We start from the raw sequence: 26010 nt of genomic DNA on the forward strand, positions 1-26010 counted from the left end.
TTATAATCATCAATGCTCATCCTATCATGTGAATTAGAAAATTGTCCAACTGACCACCAGGATGTAATTATTTCCGAAAATATTGAAGAATCTTTCTATGACAATATAAATATTGTAAACTGTTTGACTATTATTCTTAAAACATGCTTGAAACATACCTTAATTTATTAAATTATAAGAAAACAAAAAACGCGGTTGATTTAGACTAGGGTGGAACAAAAAATGCAAAGTCAGTCAATTGTTGACCATTAATAAAAATTACAACAGAATCATCAAAGTTTGGTCCTATAAGCAATATTAAACATGTAATTTTCTAAGGAAAAAAGTGTTTTTTCACCCACCCAAATATAAAAGTCGAAGCAACTCGCCTTTGAATTTCTCTTGATTTTTCATATGTCCATTCGTGTAACCTTATGTTTGAAATTTATTAAAGATGAAATGAAAAACAATCTATTGAAGATGATTGTATGGATGAAAAACAAAGTCGTTTGAGATCTGGCTGAAAACTGAAAATGGGGTTCATCCTAATATTTACACAAATTATCATAAGCTAAGACACATGCATCAAATAGCAAAATCATGGGACTAGGATTCCATGCTAAAAGCTCGCAATTATTCTAAAATTATAACAACAGCTTGAATGCATTTGTATACCTAATAGTTTATCGGCATACACACGTTCAACAGTTCAACAAGAAAAAGTGAAAAACATCCAGAACAACAAGCCAAACATTCATGACTCGTACCATATTATAGTCTCACCCTAAATGAACTTTACTACATCAGGTCCGCTTGACTACACACATCAAACAAATCATGCAATGAATGAAACAAAAAGAAAAAGCTTCAGAGAAGTCCATACGAACGAGATAACATATCTCAGGGGATTTCAGACATTTGACAGATTGCGGGCATATTTTATCACTGGTCATAAGCAAGTAACGTGTCGAGGCGACAACTGTCCAACCATATAGGAGCCTCACTTCTATCTCTGGGGTCAAAACATGGTCAGCTGGTTTTGATTTCCCACGAGACTGAAAAAAAAATCCAAAATCAAGTTACTATACACCAGAAGAAAAATGGAGAGAAATTGAGCATGTACACCTCTCACCACTTGGAATATTAGTTCACCTAAGGATGAAAATGGATAGTTAAAAGATGGATATCCAACACTATCTGGTTTGATATTTGTAGACTCATATACTATATACAGATATTCGATTTATGTCCTTGATATCCTATATTTGAACCAAAAACCACTTCAGTTTTGGTTCAAATAGTATATTATTGGATCTCAGAATACGATATGACATTTTTGTAAAAATATAAAATATCATGTTTAGCAAATCCAGATCAGAGAGGTGCTCACCAGTAAAGGTTTCAGCAGGTGGCTGTTCATCAGATGAACTGCCGCTAGCACTGATACACTCACTTAAATGGGAAGTTGCTGAATGACCCATTGGAGAAAAGACGGGTGTCACTGAATTTGAACTCGTCAGATGTAGGGTTCTTAGCAGTTTCTAGAGTTTTTGCCTCATGCATTAAAGCATCGAATAGGCCACTATTACGGGGTGAAAGGCTATCCGACTCTGCTTTGCTGGTTGATGGTAGTGACAGGGTAAAAGCATCAACAGAATCAAGTAAAGGTGGCAGGCAAGAAAATGTGCTCCAGCTACCTAATTCAGTTTCTGGATATTGGAATGAAGGGAGCCCCAACTTCACAACCTCCAAAGCAGGCTCTGAAGTAGAGAAATTGCCATTTAAAAGGGTATGGCTACCTGGGAATACGCCAAATTGCAAGGAGTTCTTGGTCGCATGATCTGTTTCAATTGGAAAAGATAGCCCAAAGGATCGAGCAGGCTTCTCCGAGATATCATCTTGAAACTGCTCAAACAACGGACATTATTTTAACAGCACCCGTGTAACTGGTGAAAAAGGCTGTAGCTTCTGGCGATGGATTCTAGGTGGCATGAAACTACAATATTGAGAACCTAGACCTTTCATCACCAAGCTGCTTGTGGATATATCGGGAAGTTCAGGGACATAATGCAGGGCATTTCGACTTGACTTTAAACAGTCAAATATGACGTCAGGTATCTTATAGCTGTTGTTCTGCAAGATATCACGTGGTCCCTCATCCCCTCCATTAACTGCATTGGTACTGTGACTTTCCTGCAATGCTTGCAAGCACACTTCGGGAGGGTAGAGAGGTACTCCAGCACGCTGACATCTCTTAATCCGGGAATTCCAATAATTTTTTATCTCATAATCTGTACGACCTGGCATCTGCAAAGAGTAACATAACATAGAGAAACGTCTTCAGGCACCTAAAAGACAGATGTATAAAACTTCGGTAAATGAAGATATTATCATGCTTTCACACTGAGCATGTAAGTAGATCTAAGAACCAAGTGTAGCAATCAAGATTATTAACAATACTTCATGTAGCCTGCTCTAGATATGGAAGTTTCAAAATTCTCCATTTTTAATGTAATACTTAACTCTTTGTCACGTTCAACAAATTTCAGCATTAAAAAAAAGCATGAAAACAACTAGATTCACAGTAACTGAATTGAACACTTACATGTGCGGCCATCTGAGCCCATTTATTTCCCATCTTTGCATGGAGTTCAACAATCAACTACTCTTCTTCTCGGGTAAACGCCCCTTTCTTCAAGTTTGGCCTCAAGTGATTTGCCCAATGTAAGCAACAACTTTTTCCGCAACGAAACAATCCGGAGTGCTTCTGAACAGCATTCCAATTGCCTTCCCCGTGCTTCTTCACATATTCGATCAAAACTGAGTCTTCAGCAGACATCCACGGTCCCTTTATCAAAGCAACTACACAGTTGCCATCATCAATCAACAATGAATCTGTCTGATCATTATAGAGAATCCCATCTTCCCTTTCCGTCTCATTTTTCGTGTGACTCATCCCTTGGTAATCACACAAACCCCCCTATCAACAAGTGTTGAACCATCCAAAACCTGAAACAATAGAAAAGATGGAAGACCACAGAGTTAAATCACCGAGAACCACAGAAAACGCAGTGCCTTTTCCTCTCACTTCTTCATAATTGCACTCAAACTCCCATATGTACATGATTATCTTCTTCTTCTTTTCAATACACGCACCTTATGCATCACGACAAGCTACAAGTGGATCAACCAGCAGACTCCTTTATTCAAATGTTAAAGAAGAAATTGCGAATGCATACAAAAACATATTAAATATATCCACAACTCTCTGATTCGGAAAATACAGATTGCTGATTCGTGAATAACATAAATTAAACCCGTGTATCAAAGTCCAATTCTATCTCAAAAATGGTGAAAATAGTTTCAATCTTTGGAAGTTAAATTAAACCCTTGAACCTCTAATTTAGAAATAAATTAAATAATTTTGAAAAACTAAAAAATAAGATAAAAGAAACCCATTACAGAAATGATGACATAGATAAGCTCAGATAAGAAGTAAAATCCAAAATGCATATATTGCACTATATTCTGTCATAAATTACTCCAATAATCCAACATTACCGAACTATACGCCGCAATAATTGCACCATCAGATATTAATTTGTATTAGATTAATCATTAATCTGCTTCTACCAATTTCAATAAATAAACATATAAAAAGCAACTAAAGAAGAAGAATTAAAGGAACTGCAGAACTCGATTACCTGCCTTAAGAAGGCGCACAAGTTGGGGAAATTTTTGCCAAAACAAAAATTCTTTGAATGTGCTCAATTTCCGGATTGAACTGAGAGCTGATGTATTAGCTAGATTTTAAAATCTGAAAACCAACCCAAAAAGATAATTAAATTTACAACAAATTCCTTGAGATAATATCATTAATAGCGAACGAGAAAACCCCTAAACAAAATATATACTAACTTTTGAGGTAGAAGAAAGAGGATCCCAGAATATAAAAGCAAAACATCGAGATTTAGCAGAAAAATGAATACAAGAACAATTGGTAATTTTTTTCTGGAAGATTTGTGTTTGGAATAGAGAAAATAGAAGGAGATTTTTTTCCTTCTTTGAGAATAATAGAAATAAGAATTTTAATAATAATAATAAGGGTAAAGTATAGTAATGGTCACTGAACTTTTCTAAACTTTCATTTAAATCCCCCAACTTTTAAAACTTGCAATAAAGTCCCCTAACATTTAGTCTGTTTGCAATATGGTCCCCCAACAGTTACGTCGGGGACCATATTGCAAACAGACTAAATGTTGGGGGACCATATTGCAAATGGACTAAATGTTAGGGGATTGTATTGTAAGTTTTAAAAGTTGGGGGATCTAAATGAAAGCTTTAGAAAAGTTCAGTGACCGTTACTATACTTTACCCTTAAAATTAACTATGTTTATTTAAAAATATATTATTTATAATATAAATATAAATTTTTAATATTTTATAATATCAGTTAAAGTATATTAATTTCACAAATATTATTTATTAATGAATAACGTTATTAAAATACTTTTTGGTCACGTTGTTGTAGTTTAACCAGTTCTATAAACAAACCGAACGAACATGAACGAATGTATGTTCATGTTCGTTCATTTAACTTTAACCGAATAATAAAACGAACTCCAATAACTAAACAAACGAAATTTCGTTCATGTTCATTCATTAAGAATTTTAGTTTGTTAATATTAGCTCATATTCATTTGTTTAAATAATAAATAAACACAAATGAATGAACGTAAACGAACATAAACTAACCTAAACGAACAAACATAAAATTAATTGGGTTTATATCTGAGAAGAGCTTTTTTCTTTTCAAATAATTTTAGGATTTATATTTTCTTTAATTGATTTGAATATTTTTTATTTGGGTTTAAAATTACTTGAGTTTAAAAATATTAATGGGTATAAGATTAAAATTTATCAATTTTTTGTATTTCAAACGAGTTTGAAGATCATAAATGAACTAACATAAATTAATATAAATGAATGAATATAAACAAATAAATTATCGAATGTTCACGAACGTAAATGAACGAACGAGTTTTTTTTATTTATGTTCATTCATTTAAATAAACAAACATATAATTTTATTCACGTTCATTCATTTAAATAAAATAATATAAGGGTAAAGTATAGTAATGGTCACTGAATTTTTCTAAAGCTTTCATTTAGGTTCTCCAACTTTTAAAACTTACAATACAGTCCCCCAATATTCAGTCCATTTGCAATATGGTCCCTCAATAGTTACGTCGGGAACCATATTGCAAACGAGCTAAATGTTGGGAGACCATATTACAAACGAACTAAATGTTGGAGGATTGTATTGTAAGTTTTAAAAATTGAGGACCTAAATGAAAGCTTTAGAAAAGTTCAGTGAAAATTATTATACTTTACCCTAATAATAATAATAAGAAGAAGAAGAAGAAGAGTTAATTATAAGAATGATCACTTATGTTTGTGTTTTATCTATTTTTTGTCACCGATTTTAAAAAACATAAGATATTATCACTTTCATTTTTATTTAATTAAGATGTGATCGTCATAAGTTAACCGTAGTTAACAATTAATAGAATTTATGACATGATAGTTGATATAATCACATATTTAGTCTATGTTATAGTTGATATAATCACACATTTAATCCATGTTATTTACATATTCTCTCAATTTAGACATATTTTTAAATAAATTTTAACATAAAATATATATTTTTAAATGAAAATAAAAATAAAATATTTTTAAATTAAGTTAATAATAAAGCATATTTAATAAGTTAATATAGAAGATATTTTTTAAGTTAATATGTAAAAAATATTATGAATTTAAGTATTCATACACTAATATACAAAATATATACACCATGTTATCTACTTTAGACCAAGCAATAGTCATAACTTAATAGTTAGATACATGTTTAGTTCCTTAAGTGACCAAGTTTTAATTTTTTTTTTGTTTCAATTTTTTTTCTTTCAATCAGAGGAGCACATGTTACTCTTTGATTGATGAAAATAAATATATTAAATTAAAATAAAGTGAGTCCTCCAACTAAACAGTGACATGTGGCATCATTCAATTAGAGGATCAAATTTATTTTAATTTATTAAAAGTAAGACTAAATTAAAAGAATATATAAATAATAGGAATAAAATATGCGATTATATCAAAATATAATCAAAATATTTAACTGATGTTATCAGCAATTAACTGGGGTGACCACATCTTAATTAAATATAAATAAAAGTGATCATATCTTATGTTTTTTAAAATCAGGGACCAAAAATGGACAGAACACATACGTAAGTGATCATCTATATAGTTAACCCTAATAAAATAATAATAATAATAATATCAACCGCACCCCCCACCGTAATAATAATCTCATCGTTAAACAAATTAAATAGATAATGTTTTGTAAAATTGATTTAAACCTATTTATGTTGATTTTAAATGAGAATGCCTTCATGATTTAGGTATTCTGAGAAAAATGTTTTAAAATAAAAATTATTAGTAACCTTGCTTTCGAATAACTTTAACTAAAATCTTAATATTTAAATTAAACCAAATCAGGATATTACATTATTGGACTCTATAAATCATATTGAGAAGCTATAAGGAGATCTGGGTATCCAGTATTATAATTGTTTCACGTGATTCAAATAAACTAATAATAAATCGATGATCTTACAAGCAATGGAGTAAAATTACATGATATGCATTGTCTTTAATATAAAACTGATTTATATGATTTGAGAGCTTAGTCTACAAGTTAAAAGATGTATGATTTACATGTTGATGATGCATGATTTTTTGCTTTGAAATAATATGTGATAGTATTGGCTTAGTAATAGTGCTAATCATTCACTGAATTTATTCTAAAGCCATCCAAATCTCCGTCAACGAGGCTTCAATTTCCGAACTAGATCCTCAATGAAGTTCGAAGCTGGTACTTACCAAGTACTTGAAATTGCTGTATCTTTGACTAGAAAATCGGTGCTTCTTTTGTGTAAATATACATACTACTGTCAAACAAATAAGGTTCAACTTAGAACCTTTACATAAAATTAATGAAATTCAAGACGGTACATTTCATCATTCTTTTCAAAAAAGAAAAAAAATGGATTCAACTTACTACCGAGGGTATAGTTCAGTGATGGATACATCATTTGTTGAGCATTAGAACCTCCTAGTCGATTGATCCAACCCCATCTCTGCACTTGAAGTGCTTCCTCTTGTCTTAGTACCGAAACACAAGGCCGGTTGTTGCGGCGCTGGTAAAGTAATAGCAGAACTACTAAGCATCAGAACAATTTTTGCCATCGTCGGTCTCGACTTCGGATTTTGTTGGACGCAAAGCAAACCGATCTGAATGCACCTAATGACTTCATCACCCGCATAAGAATCTCTTAAACTCGGATCCATCATCTCGAGCGGCGTCCTCTCGTTCCAATACCTCCAAGCCTGTAACAATCCCAACACTGATGTGTAATCATCTTCATAGAATGTTTTTATGATCTAAATAAATTATGTGTTGGACTTACATGGCTTATAAGGTTGTCAACACTGTCAGGATTTTAGAAACTGGAGTTTGTTTTACCACCAACCATTTCCAGTGTCAATACACCAAAGCTATACACATCGGATTTAAAAGAGAATATCCCATGCAATGCATATTCTAGAGCAATGTAACCACTAAGATAAGGGCATTTGTTAGTCTACTTGTGTCGATCAGTTGTAGAAAGATTACTGCATGAAGAACTTACTATGTCCCAACAATCTTCTTGGTATGTTCGAGGCTGTGATTTTCTTCAACAATTCTAGCCATCCCAAAATCTGATATTTTGGGATTCATATCCTCATCCAACAAGATATTACCTGGTTTTAGGTCGCAATGTATAATCTTGATCCTCGAATCTGTATGCAGATATAGAAGTCCCCGAGCAGTTCCTTCGATTATCTTGAGACGTGTCGGCCAATCTAATTGCTTCTGTTTCTCAGTATCTGCATAGGTAACAACAGTTTAATTCAGGGCATATATGTACGCTTTGCATCTAAGGTTTAAGTTGAAGAGGTGTAGACCAAATAGGAAGTAGTCCAGGCTTTTGTTGGGGACGAATTCGTAGACGAGAATCCTCTCGTCTCTTTCGAGGCAAAATCCCAACAGCCTCACGAGATTCCGGTGCTGAAGTTTGGCTACCAATGCAACCTCGTTCTTGAATTCTTCTGCTCCTTGTTTAGAACTTCTTGATAGCCTTTTCACTGCAATTTCATGTCCATCTGCAAGTGCACCCTGGTTGAACACCAAAGGCATTGCACAAGTTCTTAAGCTGTTGTTAACAACTCAATAGTCCAAATTGCTCTAAAGTTAACGGACTCGGCAATGCTACGATTATCATATCGACTTGTACCTTATACACACTGCCAAATCCACCGACACCAATCATGTTAGCACCAGAGAAGTTGTTCGTAGCAGCTTCGATTGCACTCATATCATATTGTAAAGAATTAATGGTTCTGGCCATGCTTTTATCTATGGATTACGATGAACATGCATTTTACAGGACATCAATTTCATGGTAATTCGTTTCAGAAAGAGCAAATATAGAATATTTTAGCCATCTGCCTACCTTTCTGATCATTTAGCAAATTGGGTATACTCCTTGCTTTCCTTCTTATAATGCAATAACAAAACGTAAACAAAATCACCGAGAAAGCAACAACTGGTTCAATAATGTAAATGATTGTCTGTGATGAGATCTTCCTTTTCCCTACATGAAGATTGAAAGTGAGCTTTGCCTTTGTGTTGTATAAGTCTGTAAATTGTAATAGCACAAATGATCCTATAGGCAAACCTGAATGACTCGGCGGTAGATCCCCTGCAGTTTATTTATAAAATGGGGTTAATCCGTACTGAACATTGCAGCTAGGTAACAATGAGCTCGCTCGAGTTGCTTCCTCTTTTCGACGACAACAATCCGAGAACTGTGTGATAGCATCCTGAAGACATAAACTGCAACCTGTGTCGGAAATATCCGGCGTGCACTGTGCTAGGCTGTACAACGTTTGAGAGCCACTAAGATTCACCTCTTTGGTTGCAAACTTGGTGGCACCCAATGGAGCATCCGCTGCCTCGCTCGCTACATCTTTCACCAACGAAGCCACTACGTCGATAAAGTCCTCTTCTTCCTTGACGGTGGCGTTATCCCATACGGTCCCTCCGGGCCTGGTTTCCATCAACGAAAAAATGGATTCATTGGAGTAACGCAGCATGCACTTATCGTACCAAATCAGAGTTTTTCTCCACGAGACAAAGACTAGTAGCATTCCTGGCGGCAGCAGTGACACAATCTCGACAAACATCGGAGGTAACATCCCCTCGACAAAGGAAGAGACCGTAGATTCTGTCGGGCGGCTGTTGTCCCACCGTCGTGTTGTCGAATCCGTCGCTCCGATCGGCGTTGGAAGAGAGAGAAGAGAGGAGGAGATTGAGATTGGTTGCATAGGTGCTGTTTCTTGTGAAAGTGGTATGGTTGTCATAACAGAAATTGTATAAAAAAGTTGGATTGGCTTCCACTGAGAGATCAAACAAGTAGAGAAACAGAATCAAAAAGTAAATTAGCTTAAAGGAAGGCATCAATCACCATCAAAGCTAAGCCTTGTTAATCACAAGAGTTGAAGATGATAATAGTAAATCAAAGTACTATAGATTATTGAAGTTTCATAAAACGTAGTAAAAAATGTGAAGGGACCATGCCATATAATATATTGATTTATAGCTGGCCATTAACTATGGTCAACTTAATATTGTTTTATAAAGGATAATCAAACTAAATTATTGTTCAAAAACTATATCTTATATACTAATGATGTAATTATCTATAACATTTACGTTTCCATGAACTTTGATAATCATGGACAAAAAAGTTATGGACTAAATAACTAAACAATGAAGTTAATAGTTAAAAATTAAAACGACTTAATTTTAAAATTTATTTTTTTTAAAATTTAATGAATCGATAAAATCTGAATTTAACTCTAACTTAAAAATTAATTCTCTAACTTAAATTTATTTGAATAGCTCAAAATTATTTTTTTCAAATTAAATCAAATTTTATTCATACCTTTATGCCTAGAGATGGGCATGCGTCGGATTTTTGGCTTACCCGATCCGACCATAAAATTTTATACCCTTCACCCGAAACCCGACCCAAGTTTAGGTTCATTTCACTTGATCTGGCCTAAAATAACATCAAATTATTATTTTTTAATAAAATAGGAACTTAATTAAAAAATAATATAAATAGTGCAATTATCTCTAAATATATAAAATATAATTATATTATTTATTTAGGTTGAGTCAAATATTTTTCATCATAAACCTAAATTCAACCCAAACTTATCTTCTAAAAATACAAACCATACAAAATACACACCAACTAGAAAAGTCAAAAACATAAAAAAGATGTCATATTGATATTAGAAGATGATGTGATCCTCCAAAAAGTGATGCTGGCCTAGCTCCTTGCTCCAAACTCATGGCATGCTAATTGTAACAATAACTCTCGATGCACATATAATGAGCTTTATATTCAGAATCATAGCTCAAACTCATTTTAAATATTACAATATAAATAATTATTTCATTATAAATCAGTGTATTTAGGCACTTCATTCCCCAAATTATCCATAAACCATTTCAGAAAATATTTCATAATATAATTCAAATTCCTTTTCTTTCAAATTCATCATAAGTTGACTTATTGTAAGTCTCCCTCGTATCATATAAACATTTATGGCAAACTACATAAATGACCACACAACCAAGGATTGGGCTGTGAAATTACCACTATATTAAAATTTTCATCAATTTGACTACTGAACTATTAAAATGGTTTCAATATAGTCACCCGTTGTTAACATTTAACGGAAATGTTTGTGTGACAATTAATAAAATTAATATAATTAAGCTGAGGGTCCTTGTAAAATTACGTATCCACGACGCTAGTACCCTGCTTTGTTTTCTTCCATTTTGGCCACTACTTGTATATGATTTGTTTCCTTAGATTTTCATTTATGCAATTTGATCCTGCTTATATTTTTAATTTGTCTAATGCCTCAATTTGGGCATTAAATTTAATTTTTTTATTCTAATCATGTATTAAATTTATAGATTAAATCCCTTAGATTTTAGAATTAATCAATTTGATCACCAAGATTGACTTTAATTCTTATTTAACTAGGTCCTAATTTCAATTTAATTTAATAAATTAATTTCTCCAATCAAATTGTGACACATTTCACCTTTTGCATAGTGCAATTTAATTAATTTAATAATTTTTCAATCCAATCAAAAGATGATACATGTCACCTTTTGAATTGAAATAAATGAAGATGAATTTTGAAGAAAAAATAATTCTCACACTTATTATTAAGATAATATATATGTTATATAACTTGTTCAAGTTTAGGTAGAAAAAAATTAAAATATTATATATATATATATGATAAAAAAATAAAAACGGATAGGTGAGAACTTACATCTAGGTCAATTGAAAATATGACAAAACTTAAATCACTAAAATAAATTTAATAGTTTATTTATAATTGATTTAAGATTTTAATATTTTTAAACTAAATTTATTGTTTTCATATTTATTTATAATGATTATAAATAAATAAATAAATAAATAAATAAATAAATAAATATATATATATATATATGAAATCATTAAAATATAATTTAATATTCAAACTATAATCATAAGAAAAAATATTTAAGATTCAAATCATAAATTTATCTTTTGATATTAAATTGTGTTCGTGAGTTCGGGTGTAAGGATGGGCATGAGACCCAAACCCAACAAGTTCTGACTCGACCTTATTTCGGGTTGGATTTTTTTAAAAAATTATGGTTAGGGTCGGGTCAGGTTTCTTTAAGGTTATGTTCGAGTTGGGTCGGGTTTGAGTTTAGGGTGAAAAATACTCAATATGACCTGACCCAAAAAAATTATAATTTTACCATATATATTTAGAGATAATTGCAATATATTATTTTCTGTTAACTAAATCCCTATTTTTATTGAATAAAAAAATATTTTTAAATAAATATATTATTTCAGGTCGGATCCGGTTGGGTTCGGATTTTATCTAAAAATATCGGGTCAGGTGGAGGATTTATAATTTTTCAGGTCAGGTCGGCTGGACCGAAAATCTGACCCGACCCAACCCATGTCCATAACCATTCGGGTATGTTAAATAAATTTTAAATTTAATTATAAATATAATTTCATATATATAATCATTAATAAATAAATATAAAATAAATTTAATTTAAAAATATTAAAACCTTAAATTAATTATAAATAATATATTATATTTTTCAGCAATTTAAGTGTTATCATATTCTCAATTGGCTTAGATTTAAGTCCCCGCTTGTCTATTTTTATTTCTATCATTAACTATAATATATAATATATAAAAATATTTTAATTGATTCCTAAATATATAAAAATATTAACTATAATCTATAAATTTAATGCATGATTAGAATAAAATATTTTAAAGTTGATGCTCAAATTAAGGCATTAAACAAATTAAAAACATAATCATGATCAAATTGCATTAAATGAAAATCCAAGAAAACAAATCATATACAAGTAGTGACCAAAATGAAAGAAAGCAAAGTAGGATGCCAACGCCGCAAGTACGTAATTTTACAAGGACTCGTGCCCTAATTATACAATTTTGTTAACTATCACGTAAATACTTCCGTTAAATGTTAAGAGCATGTGGCTATATTGAAACAATTTAAATAGTTTAATGGTCATATTGATGCAAATTTGAAAATAGTAGAAATTTCGCGACGCGACCCTTAGTTATGTGGTCATTTATGTAGTTTACCCAAATATTTATAAGTAGGTAAGAATGCACTAACCTTAAATGTCTCAATATCAAACTTTTATTTTGATATTCATTACCCTCTTACTTTTTTTTCTTTTGCTTTTGGCTCGTTTTGATCTCCTTTTTTGTTACGATCTACATAAGATTTATTTATAAAACACGTACATTTCAAAATATATGCTAGTAACATCACTAAATAATAGATGCATATTAGTATAAAAATTGCTAAAAATGTAATTAATGCATCCATTTCACATGACCAATAGTAACTTTAACTCTTTCAAAAATGACATTTCAAGTCCCTCATTATTCATATCCATCAATAGTTCACACGAGTCTTGAAAATTTCACATTTCAACCACCAATATGAATTCCTTTAGAATTCATCTCGATGTTTCTAAAATATTCAAAATGATTCCTTTACCATTTAACTTTAATTTCAAAACCCAAAAGTTCATCACCCTCGCCTAGGGCTGGCAATTATCCATGGGTGAGTGGATTATCCACCCACCCGCCTCGAATAAATGGATGAAAACCTGCTGTGAAATAGATGATTGGCGGGTGATGGATGGATCGGGTGATTGGTCGGGTCGGATATGGATGAAATTTTTTTGACTCATCACCCGCAACATCCATCCACCCATTAATATATCCATCCAGCCATATATATATATATATATATATATATATATATTATATATTAAAAAAATAAACGAATGATTGCAAATATTCTTATTCTCTTAATTCTGACTTTTATCCTATTGAAAATATGTCTAATTTTTTAATATTAGTTTATCCCTATTGATACTAGGATGGAGAGGACTTTTGAGAAGTGATAGTTTGTTGATGAAGATTTGAATATTATATTTGGTGTACAAGACTATACATGATGCATTTATTCACTTGAAAAATATATCACAAACATAGTGCACAAGACTATATAAACCGTGTTCCATTTTGTTTTTGTTTGAATTTGATGAAAATTTATTGTTCATGTTTTGGTTTCTATGAATGTTTGAGTATCAATGTTTGATTTCTATGAATGTTAGAAGAATTTGAGCTTAGGATGGAAAAATAGGTTTTGTTCATAGTATCATCTATTTCTCATCCGCTCCACCCGCTCCACCCGCGGATGATGGATGGAGCGGATATGGATGAAATTTTTGGTGGGTGATGGATGGTGTGGATGGAGATTTGGACCGCGGGTGATGGGGCGGATGAAGCTCCACCAGACCCATCTCCGATCCATTGCCAGCCCTACCCTCTCCCCCACCGCCCAAAATCTTATCATCATCACCACCACCACCGAAATCCTCTCCACCTCCACCAAAACAACCACCACCCAAGCCATCGAAATCTAATAGTAAAAATCATACTAACAATCCTCCTCTATTCCACCCTCCTCCATCTCCTCCATTACCTTCTCCTTCTCCTCCTCCATCTGTTAAAAATGGTACCGACAACTCTTCCTCAACTCCTAACAAAAGTGGCAGCGGTAGTTCCACGTCTAACGATTTGACGTTAGAGAGTGGGTCTAATGATAACTCGGAGACAAATCTCGTTGTGGGTGTAGTTATGGAGACGAGTATTTCTCTTTATCTTTGTCATTGTTTTAGTAGTATGCTATCAGAGAAAGAAGAGGAAAAGAAATCCCCGAATGTAGTTCTATGGTGAACCTAAAGGTGATTAAAAAAATAAATATAAACGATTCTTTTATTTTATCTATTATGATTCTTGTGCAAAGATGAACGGCAAGGGGGGGTATTTGACGGCGTAAGTGGGGAACTCGGGGGAAGAACAAAAGTATATTAAAAAGGGTAAATTAGAACTTTATCTCTAAACTACTTTGAATTTATAAAAAGGTCTCTAATTAGTATTTTATCTAAATTTCAAGGGTTAAAATAAAAATTAAACCCTTTTACTAACGTGACACATCATTAAACTAACCGAAATTAACGTCCCAGTTGACCACATCTTAGTTAAAATAAAACAAAAGTAATCATATATTATTATATTTTTAATCCAGTGACCATAAATTTAAAAAACTCAATCGAAAGTAAACATTTTTGTATTTTACCATAAGCTAAAAACCATTCATTGAATCCCTGTACAAACCTAGACATGCCACCACCTGCTCGAAACCTCATCCACCATTGTCGGAACAGTCTTTAATCTCGGAACAAATCTTGACTTTGTGAAAAATATAACTTAAAGTTGTCATCAACCTTTTAAGTTAGATAAAGACGAATACCTAAAAAAATTTATCTTTTCTAAGTAAATTTACGTCTTACCTAAGATTTAGTTGTCATGATTTAAATATTTTTTTGATTATTTTCATTACATGTGACAAAAGGCCTTAACCCTAAGTTTAAGACTTTAATTTGTACCATTATATTGGAGCAATGAGCCCTGTAGCATTTAACACTAAAAATACTCTCTTGATTCTTAAGCTGCTTGTTGCTGGGTAAAGTTGTGTCACACCGCTGCTCGTACTTTTGATTTTGTGCTCTTATTATCGCCATAAAAGAAACAGCTAAGTTCCTCAGCCTTTTCCTCTTGCCTAAACTATGAAATCGAAAAGGACAAATCTGGTTTAAGTATCCTCATCATCTCAAATTTAAATTTGTGTTTCTATAATTTGATATGACTTTTATAATGTTATTAATTCCTTCAGATAATTTAATATTGCTGATGGTTTTTCTTCTACACCCCTCTCAACAATGGAAGCAGGATTTGGCTTACCCAATATGAAAACTTTGTTATCTACTTCCTTCAAATATTGTGAAATTATAAGTTAATCCGTAAAAAATTAAAGTTGGGTAAACTGCACCATATACCACTGAACTTTAAGTTGTGTATCGTTTATACTATTGAACTTTCAATCTCTTCAATTATAGCATTGAACTTTGATTTTAACTTTAATTATATCACTTAGCCATTAAATTTTAAAGGCACAATGACGTGGACAAATCTTTGCGTCACTGTTATGATGTGGACAACATGACTTTTTTTCAACGACATTGATGCCCAAAACGACGTTGTTTATGTATTGAACTTTAGGGTTTGATTTTGCCACTAAACTTTTACACAATTTCCTTTTTGGCATTGCAATTCTCCGGTTGCCAACGACAATCAATCATCTCCCATCACTAATCATCTTTTTGTGGAAAGATTGTTACCAAAACGTTCGTATTTCACTCATCTTTCTTCTCTTAGCATTAGTTTTCCACAAAACTCACTCAAAATCGTTGAAGATCCATTTAAAAGTTCAAGTTGCTAATATTTTTATATCTTCCGATGATCGTCCAATGAGACTAATTTTTAGATATGTTGTTCCTCTTCTCGAAATAATGTTTCTCACAGGTGGTGATTGGTTGTCGTTGGAGGTAGGAAAATATAGTATAAAAAATGGAGCTATTAAAAAGTTTAGTAGCAAAATCGATACGTCCCAAAGTTTAATACATAAAACAACATCAAATTAGACATCAATAGTCACATCAAAACGGTATGGTTTTGTCCATGTCATCACATCGTTTGGATTTTAACAGCTCATTGGCATAATTTAAGTTAAAACCAAATTTTATTGTTGTAATTAGGAAAATTAAAATTCAGTGATATAAACGGTATATCACTTAAAGGTCAATGGTATCCGTTTTAGTTTACTCGTTAAAGATTTATTAAATAAAATAATACAAAATATGAACAACGATCGTTTGATACAAATAGACGTATCATCCACTCAAAAACCCTCGACAACTGCTATCTGAATTATTGGCTTAATTCTGCTTTCAAAGACGGGTGACGAACTGCACATATAATACTTGTTTTCAGAAGGAAACTTCATTGTTGAATCTCCACGTCAGCTGGTACAAATTGTTACATCTTTTATCCATAATCAATAATGTGATCCGTTGAATGAACCAATTAAAAAAATAAATCCGATGATCAATGCTTAATAAAGATTAAAAAGATATTTGTTCATAGAACCATTAATGTCTCTGTTATTTGGGATAATTATTAAATGTTGATTATGTTCAACGCTTTATTTATTTATAAATTTTTGGACAAAGAAATGGTAATTTAAGATTAAGTGTCGTAACCGTCTTTCGGTTGGGCCCCGGAATTGGGCTTCGACTTGAAAAATGTGATTGGAGTCGCCACCGATTATTTATTTAAAAAATAAATAGGTTAATCGGATACCTCATATCTTACCTGATCTGCGTCTTACCAAAGATATGTCGGATTCGGGAGTCGATTACGGTCAAGGAAGGATTAGCACCCTTGAACCGCCCTTTCGGTACTACGTAATTTGTCGGTTGTCTTAAATTAAGAAAATTGTAATTTAAAATTAAAAGGTAAAAATACGATCACAATTACTTACCTTAGATAGTTTTAAAGGTGTGGCCTTAAAAAGGTCAAAAAACCATGTTAGATAAAAAGGTAATAGATAAAAAGGTAAGAAATAAATAAATTAATTAAATTAAAATAAAATAAAGAGAAAACAAATTAAATAAAAGATAAGATAAAGAAAACAAAGATAAAATAGTAAGTAAAATAAATATAAAAAATAAAGAAAAAGAAGAAAAAGAAAAAAAAGAAAAAAATATAGAAATAAAACAAATAAATAAAAATAATAAAAAAAGTAAAAATATATATAAAATAAAAAAATAAAAAAAAATATATTATAATATATAAATAATAAAACTGATAATAAAAAATAATATATTTATATATAATCTAAAAAATAAAAATATATACTAAAGTAAAAAAGAAAATACATAAAATGTAAAAAAAAAATATTACATGAAAAAAAAAGAAAAAGAAAAATAACAAAACAATTAAATAAAATGAGTAACAAGGGAAATGTGCTTATAAATAAAGTTAAATAAATAAAATAATAATAATTAAAACGTAAATGTAAGAGACCAAATCAAAAGTAAAAAAGATACTACCTTTTATTTATTTTCGAATCATTTACAATAGCTTTGCCTTTGTATCTTCTCGTGCTTTCCTCTATGTTTTGTGTGTAAATTGTGTCTTATAATGGTGAGTTACAATGGCTATTTATAGTGCTTGTGGATCCTATCTTTAGGAGTTTAAATCATAAAATTCTATCCTATTTTTTGAATCCTAGCAAAATTATCATATTTAGGAGTGTGAATCCTAAAATCTATCCTATTTTTAGGAGTTTGAATCCTAATAGGACGAAAAAGGTGTGTTGACAGCTGCCCCTCTTTGCCCATAGTCGTAACGGGGATAGGGCAAAGATTGAAAGACCACTTTTCGTTCGGTGGAGTTGAAAATTGACTATGAGTTTCAATAAACTCCCTGTCGAATTGAGTTACGGATGACTCCTCCGTCGTGAGTCGAGTTCATCTGGAAGCTTCTGAGCACTATATCCTTCGTCGTGAAGTTGGAATCGAACTCAAAGCTTTTGGCGAGTGGCCTTTGAATCATCTTCTGGATCAAGATACTTCGTCGTGAAGGTGAAACTTGACCTGAAGACTTCGGTGTTGATGCATTACAGATTACTCATTCGTCGTGAAGTTGGGTCAATCTGTTTGTGAAATTGGAATCGTACAGGGCCCCTTCGTCGTGAAGTTGAGCCTGAGAATTGGATATCCTCGCCATGAAGTTGAAATCCAAATATTGTTCCGAGTCTAATATCCTCCGCTGTGAAGTTGAAATTGGTTCTGGAACTGGGAAATGTTTGTTGACAGTCAGCCGCCCTTCGCTGTGAAGTTGAGTGTATGCCGAGTCTAATATCCTTCGCTGTTGAAGATGAAATTGACTCTGAACGAAATCTTGTTGACAATCAGTCGTCCCTTCGTTGTGAAGTTGAACTTGTTGTCTCGAGTCCAATATCCTTCGCTGCGAAGTTGAAATTGGCTCTGAAATTGAAAAAATGTTTGTTGACAACCAGCCGTCCCTTCGTTGTGAAGTTGAACTGTGTTGTCTCGAGTGGCACGATATCCTCCGTCGTGGAGTTAAAATCGCGGATGAAACTGAAAAGTTGTTCGTTGACAACCAGCGTCCCTTCGTTGTGAAGTTGAACTTGGTTGTCTCGGGTAGCACGATATCCTCTGTCGTGGAGTGAAATCGGCTCTGGAATTGGGAAATTGTTTGTTGACAACCAACCGTCCCTTCGCTGTGAAGTTGAACTGTGTTGTCTCGAGTCCAATATCCTTCGCTGTGAAGTTGAGATTGGCTCCGAAATGCTTGTCGACAGTCAGCCGCCCCTTCGCTGTGAAGTTGAGCTTGTGCTGTCTTGGGTCCAATATCCTTCGTGTGAAGTTGACATTGGCCCTGAAACTAGAAATTATTGTTGACAAACAGCCGTCCCTCGTTGTGAAGTTGAACTTGTGTTGTCTGGAGTCCAATCCTTCGTTGTGAAGTTGAAATTGGCTTTGAGATGGGAAGTTGTTGTTGACAATCAGCGGTCCCTTCGTCGTGAAGTTGAACTTGCGTTGTCTGAAGTCCAATATCCTTCGTTGTGAAGTTGAAATTGGCTCTGAAATGAGAATTTATTGTTGACAAGCAGCGGTCCATTCGTCGTGAAGTTGAACTTGCGTTGTCTGGAGTCCAATATCCTTCGTTGTGAAGTTGAAATTGGTCTGAAATTGAGAAGTTGTTTGTTGACAACCAGCCGTCCCTTCGTTGTGAAGTTGAACTTGCGTGTCTCGAGTGCCACAATATCCTCCGCGTGGAGTTGAAATCGCGGATGGCCATTCGTTGTGAAGTTGAACCTTGACTTGAATATCCTTTGCGTTAAGTTGAAATCCAAGTATTTTATGTTGCGGGTGGACACAATTCCCTTCGCTGAAGTTGAAACCGTGGAGACCCTTTATTGTGAAGTTTGGCTTCAAGCTAGTATCATTCGTCGTGAAGTTGAAATCACTCTCGAGCAAATTGGTCGCTTTGAGTCAATATCCTTCGCCGCGAAGTTGAAATGACTCTAGCTAAAACTGAAAAAGTTATGCATATGTGATGCTAGGATGCAATGCTCTTAGGTGTGCCTAAAATGCATATGCAAATATGTTATCTGGGGCTCTGGAGAGAAATCTCGATCTTCCAGTTGCCTATCTGGAATCTTGATTCTTGAATCTTCAAATTTTAATCCCTGATCTTGAATTCTTCAAATGTTCAAATCTGATGTGCACATTCTATTTTTGATTTGAGAAATGCTTCTCGACCATCTCAAGTATGTGCCTGAGCTGAGTGTAACGGTTCAGATGATGCTTCAAAAGAAGTTGTCTTGAAAGAGATAGAATTTGTTTCAAGGGAAACGATCTCAAAGATATCTGGTGTTTCATGAGAAACGGTCTCAAGGGAAACAAAATTATGTTTTAATGGAAATAAAATTGAAGATTTTGTGTTTCAAGAGTAACTGTCTCAAGGGAGATAAAATTTGTTTTAGGGGAAATAAATTCAAAGGTTTTGTTTCAAGGGAACTGTCTCAAGATAGACGAAAATTGTTTCAAGAGAAACTGTCTCAAGAGAGACAAAACTTAGTTCCAAAAGAAACTGTCTCAAGGGAGACGAAATTTGTTTCAAATAAAACATATTCAAATATTTTGTTTCAAGGGAAACTGTCTCAAGAGAGACAAAATTTATTTCAAGGGAAACTGTCTCAAGATAGACGAAATTTGTTTCAAGAGAAACTGTCTCAAGAGAGACAAAATTTTGTTTCAAGGGAAATTATCTCAAGAGAGACGAATATTTATTTCAAGGGAAATGTTTTCAATGTTTATGTTTCAAGAGAAACTGTCTCAAGGGAGACAAAAACTGTCTCAAGGGAGACAAAATTTGTTTCAAGGGAAACTGTCTCAAGAGGGACAAAACTCTTCTAGTGAAAACGGTCTCAAGCGAGACAAATCTTGTTTTAAGAAAAACAATCATGAGTGAAATAAATCTTCTTTCGAGTAAAACAGTCCCAAGTGAGACAAAGTCTGTTTTAAAAAAGCAATCTCAAGTGAGATAATCATCTGCATTAAATGAGACTGTCTCAAGCGAGACAGAATTTATATTGGAAATGTCGAATCTGAAAATGAATGTCGATCTTTCTATCTGTCGAGTTGGTTGAAGTGTAGCTTCTTGCTGCTGAGCTAAGCAACCGATATCAATTTGTAAAGGTGCTTTTGAATCGAGTATCCTTCGTCTTGAAGTCGAAACTTGACTCTAAAAGCTGCAAAAATTGTGTATGTGGGAAAAAAATGACAAATATGATGTTATAAAATGTATGCATAAGATGCATGTAACATGAATTGGTTATGTTTTATCTCCTGAAAAAGGTCTGATAATTTGCATTAGGATGTTGAATCCCCAAAGATGCCCCAATATCCAAAAATACCCCAATATTTCATGTTGAATCTTCAAAGATGCCCCAAATGTTCCTCATTTCTTGCTTCAGCATTGATTCTGAGTATGAGTTTTGTGTCTAAGAGTCACATGTCATTTACCAAGATCCACTCTAGAGAGACTGTCTTGTTTGAAAAAAATGTTTTTCTTTCTCTTTTATTTTCAAAGTTTTAGAAAATATCAATAAAGAGTTTTGAAAAATGTTTAATCCAAAGTTTTGAAAATATTGTCACTTTCATGGTTTTACAATTGAGATGAATCATAAAACTAGAGTTCATCGGATATCAAAGAATTAATTACAATGTCAATCCTTCAATAAATTATAGCTATTTGACATGCGCCCAAATCAAGGCTATTTCTGGGAAATGGTCAAGCAAAGAAAGGATAAAAAGTCTCAGGTTATTGTGTTTGGTCAAAGGTTTGGTATTTTTGTTCATTTGATGCTAAATGGTTTGACATTTGATGCTCAAAGGTTTGATGGGGTAGCTTACATGCTCATCTACTGAAAGTGTTCTCCGACTCCCAGCTTTTATGGTCACACTCGGATTGTGCGATGCCTTATCAAGGAATTTACATGATCGCCTCAGTTGCACAATTTTTATATTCGAGTCGCCTTTTCAGGTTTTCAACTCGAACCCTCCTTTGGTTTCAAGACGTTATTCAGGATTTACGTCTTGAACCCCCCTTTGTTATTTTTCTCTACCATACATTAATTACATTGTTTTTTTGCAAACAAAGATTAATCCTGATGGGCGGGATGAAATCTGAAGATAGTCTCTTCTGTTTAGAAATCCATGTATGATTAGAAGGGACTTTTAAGGCACGTAATGTAGGCCAGGGTTCGTGGTTATGAAAGAAAAGGATAAATAGGCCCAAATAAGTGTTTCAGGGTATTGAACCAAGGATCAATTCATTCTAATGCCATCAATCTTGTCTTGCTCAAAATGTCTCTTTCTCTTGATGCTCTATGATCTTTGAGTGAAGGGATTCAGTGATTCGGGAATGATTGTGCTTGATCAATCTCATTGAAGCTTGATGCACCATTTGTCTTTAGGGAATTTTGCATGTGCTTTTTGTCCCATTTTTTATTTTTGTTCTTGTTTTTTTCCTTTTTTGCTTCTTTTCTTTTTTCTTTTTGCCCTTTTTGTTCTGATTGAATCATCGCACTTGGCATTTGTTCACCTTTCGGTATCTCATCTGAATCAATGTCTTCACTCATGTGAGCAGATTTTCTCCACCTTGCCCCCCAGTGTGGAGGGTGATCCTTGGTTAGGGTTGAATCAGAAAAAAAAATACTAGGCTCAAAAGGGGATGCAAGGGGATATATTTTCTCCTGTTGTGAAGGGATAAAGAAAGAAAACCGTTCATCATTTCATACATGTAAGTCTTCACAGAAGAGTATCCCCAGGGGGATAGATTTCAGGATAATTCTATTCACATGAAAACAATGCAATTAATGCATGATAGAATTATTTCGAATGAATTGTTTTTTTGCTCCTTGCTCCCAACATATCTCAATGTTCAGGCTCCTGGCGAGATGCCCCAAATTGTATCTTGGAAGAATGCTTATGTTCAAATGAACAACTCAATGCCTTGGGTTTTAATGGTAAAAAAGGTTAATTTGAGTCTAAAAAGAGTTGTGTGATCTTATTGACTCAAAGAAGGTATGGGTGTATCAAAAGATAAAGATAATGTTCAAGAATTTCAAATGGAGGTAATGTCAAATTTGGTCTTTTTGATCAAGGTATTTCATTTTGGGGGTTTGAGACAGGATAAGAAAGGTCTAATCTTGTCATATGTCAAAAATCTATAATTCTTGAAGAATTAAAAGAATCCTTAATTCATTAATATTCGAAGAACTAAGATTAAAATTTGTTCAATTGCTCTACCTTGAAAGTAGATAAATTCAATCATTTAACAGATTAAGCGAAAGATCAAAGACGTGTTCAAACAAAACAATCCTCTAAGTGCAAATGGTATATGCCATGCCCCCTTCTTCGGCAAGCGCCTTACAGGTTTCAGAGGAATGTTTGGGGCTTCTTACGTGGTAACAGCTAGCAGCTTCAACATCGTGGCCTTAGGATATGGAGATTCTTTTCTTAGATCATCCTGGCAAGCTTTGTCCTACAATCAGCTGATCAGGCTCCTACTGTTACAATCTTGCTTCCATGTGGTTAAATTCGCTTCATCGAGCCCTTCACGACTTAATTTCATGTTTGTGAAAATGCTTAAAATGTAGATGAAAATGCAAAAAGGCAAAATGCAAATGCAAAATGCATGAAATGTTCGAGGCATTGATCCAGAAAAGTGTCCATATCATAATATCCTTATTCAGACAAAAATGTTTTATCTTGTAAGAGACATAAAACAATAAAGGTATGTTCGGACTAAATCTTCTAGACATCCATCCGAGATACTTTCTTCCATGACTCGACTGCTTCTTGATCATCTCTTATAACTGTCATCGTGATACATAAACTCTGATATAGATAATCCATATGTTGCTGGGACAAACTGATGTCCCCATACTGTCTAAGTGCCAACAACGGAGCATACCCAACTGCACCTCAAAGTCCAAATAGGGTCATAGTGTCAGATTCCCACACTTGAAAAGAACATCACTGAGGAATAACCAGGGGGCTCTCCAGGTAATATCCCGGTCCTGTAGAGAGTGAAGACTTTCATCCATTTCTCTTTTGAAGCGCCTTCATATCCTGTCATGGTGATGAACTCTCTCAAGGTGAATAGTAGTGTTAATCTACAGTAGGCAACCCCAGTCTTCTAGAAGTGGATGTGAATCCAGACTTGAAGGAACTGAACACATCCAATGAATCTACCTCCGCCAGTCTTCGACAATGGTTTAGAGACCAAAAGGTCGCGGCTGAGGGTCGGTGATGGGTGACTCGTTTCGGAAGTTGCTCAAATAGTTCCACCACGGCTGCGTCAATGCATCCTAAAAACCTTCGGAAAGATGATCAAGCCATACAGACCTAGTGCAAAAAGGTCTATAGTCTGCCCGTTACCTTTGTTTCGGAGTCGGTCAGTCACCCATTTTTCATCAACTCCTGCAATCTTAGCCAGTCCGTTCTTGAAAGGCTGACTTTGATGTGTTTGATGTAGGCTCGCTCCAGTTTGCTTTCACAGTGCAATGTAGTATACTCTTCGATGGTAGGTACCATATCCTCCTGGTTAAAAGTGAAGCAATTGTATCTCAGGTTCTAAAATTGAACCAAGACTCTGATTAAGGGCTCATTGGTCTTAACATGAAGCAAAAGTGCAATGTCACCATACCGCTGATTGAACTTCTGTTTCCGATCATTCTTCCAACTATCTCATATGTCTCGAAGTTCTTGCACATTATTCTGTTTTAAACTGATAGAGGTGTAGCTAACAAGCTCTGACACATAGCTTCCTTGAAGACTATCTCCATTTTTCTGAGTCTTCTCGGACCATAGTCGTACCTCGGGGTTTTTAATCTCTTGTATTACAACACCTTGTCCATGGATTCAGATTATTCGAGTTTTAACAAACACTTTTAGTGGATCAATGACCTTTTATGATGCAAGTGATGAAATAAAAAAAATAAAATAAAAGAAGATGAAAAGAGTTAGTGAGGTGAAAAAAAATAAAAAAAAAAGATCATAAAAATTGCTGGTGCCCCCTTGGGCTTGCCAGACCCTTAGTCCTAAACCCATCACAGGCTTGTGTGGACTAAGTTAAACTCGAGAGGAAACATTCCCTTATGCCCATACGGAGAATAAATTCACACGAAGGCATAAGGTATATGAATCCCGAAGGTTACTTGCTAGGCCCATACGGAGAATAAATTCACACGAAGGTGTCGCTTTCACCCCCACTTAAATAGGGTTCGGAGCTCGGTATAGAGCCTTTAGATGAAAAATCTTTAAGGGCTGAAATCATTAAAAAACGGTCAGTACAACTATTTACTTCGAAAATATAATCAAAAGTAAGCAATAAGGATCGAAATGTTACCTTAAAATTTAAACTTACCCTTTTCATTAAAAAGACAACTGGAAATTACCTTAGCCTGACTCACTTACGGTCCCCAGCGGAGTCGCCAAGCTGTCGTAACCGTCTTTCGGTTGGGCCCCGGAATTGGGCTTCGACTTGAAAAATGTGATTGGAGTCGCCACCGATTATTTATTTAAAAAATAAATAGGTTAATCGGATACCTCATATCTTACCTGATCTGCGTCTTACCAAAGACATGTCGGATTCGGGAGTCGATTACGGTCAAGGAAGGATTAGCACCCTTGAACCGCCCTTTCGGTACTACGTAATTTGTCGGTTGTCTTAAATTAAGAAAATTGTAATTTAAAATTAAAAGGTAAAAATACGATCACAATTACTTACCTTAGATAGTTTTAAAGGTGTGGCCTTAAAAAGGTCAAAAACCATGTTAGATAAAAATGTAATAGATAAAAAGGTAAGAAATAAATAAATTAATTAAATTAAAATAAAGAGAAAACAAATTAAATAAAAGATAAGATAAAGAAAACAAAGATAGTAGTAAAATAAATATAAAAATAAAGAAAAGAAGAAAAAAAAAAATATAGAAATAAAACAAATAAATAAATAATAATAAAAGTAAAATAATATATATAAAATAAAAAATAAAAAAAGTAAATATAATATATATATATATAAAATTAATAAAACTGATAAAAATATATATTTAATATAATCTAAAAAATAAAAATATACTAAAGTAAAAGAAATACATAAAATGTAAAAAAAAAATATTACATGAAAAAA

General features: G+C 33.4%; 2 pseudogenes; both read right to left on the reverse strand.

Annotated features, from left to right (window-relative positions):
- Nucleotides 1-548: 548 nt before the first annotated feature.
- On the reverse strand, nt 549-3984 carry LOC120119971 (annotated as a pseudogene).
- Nucleotides 3985-7152: 3168 nt separating this feature from the next.
- LOC120119275 lies at nt 7153-10119 on the reverse strand (annotated as a pseudogene).
- Nucleotides 10120-26010: the final 15891 nt, after the last annotated feature.

The sequence above is a fragment of the Hibiscus syriacus genome, unplaced genomic scaffold, assembly GCF_006381635.1.
Source record: "Hibiscus syriacus cultivar Baekdansim isolate YM2019G1 unplaced genomic scaffold, ASM638163v2 tig00110332_pilon, whole genome shotgun sequence".
NCBI classification, from domain to species: Eukaryota; Viridiplantae; Streptophyta; class Magnoliopsida; order Malvales; family Malvaceae; genus Hibiscus; species Hibiscus syriacus.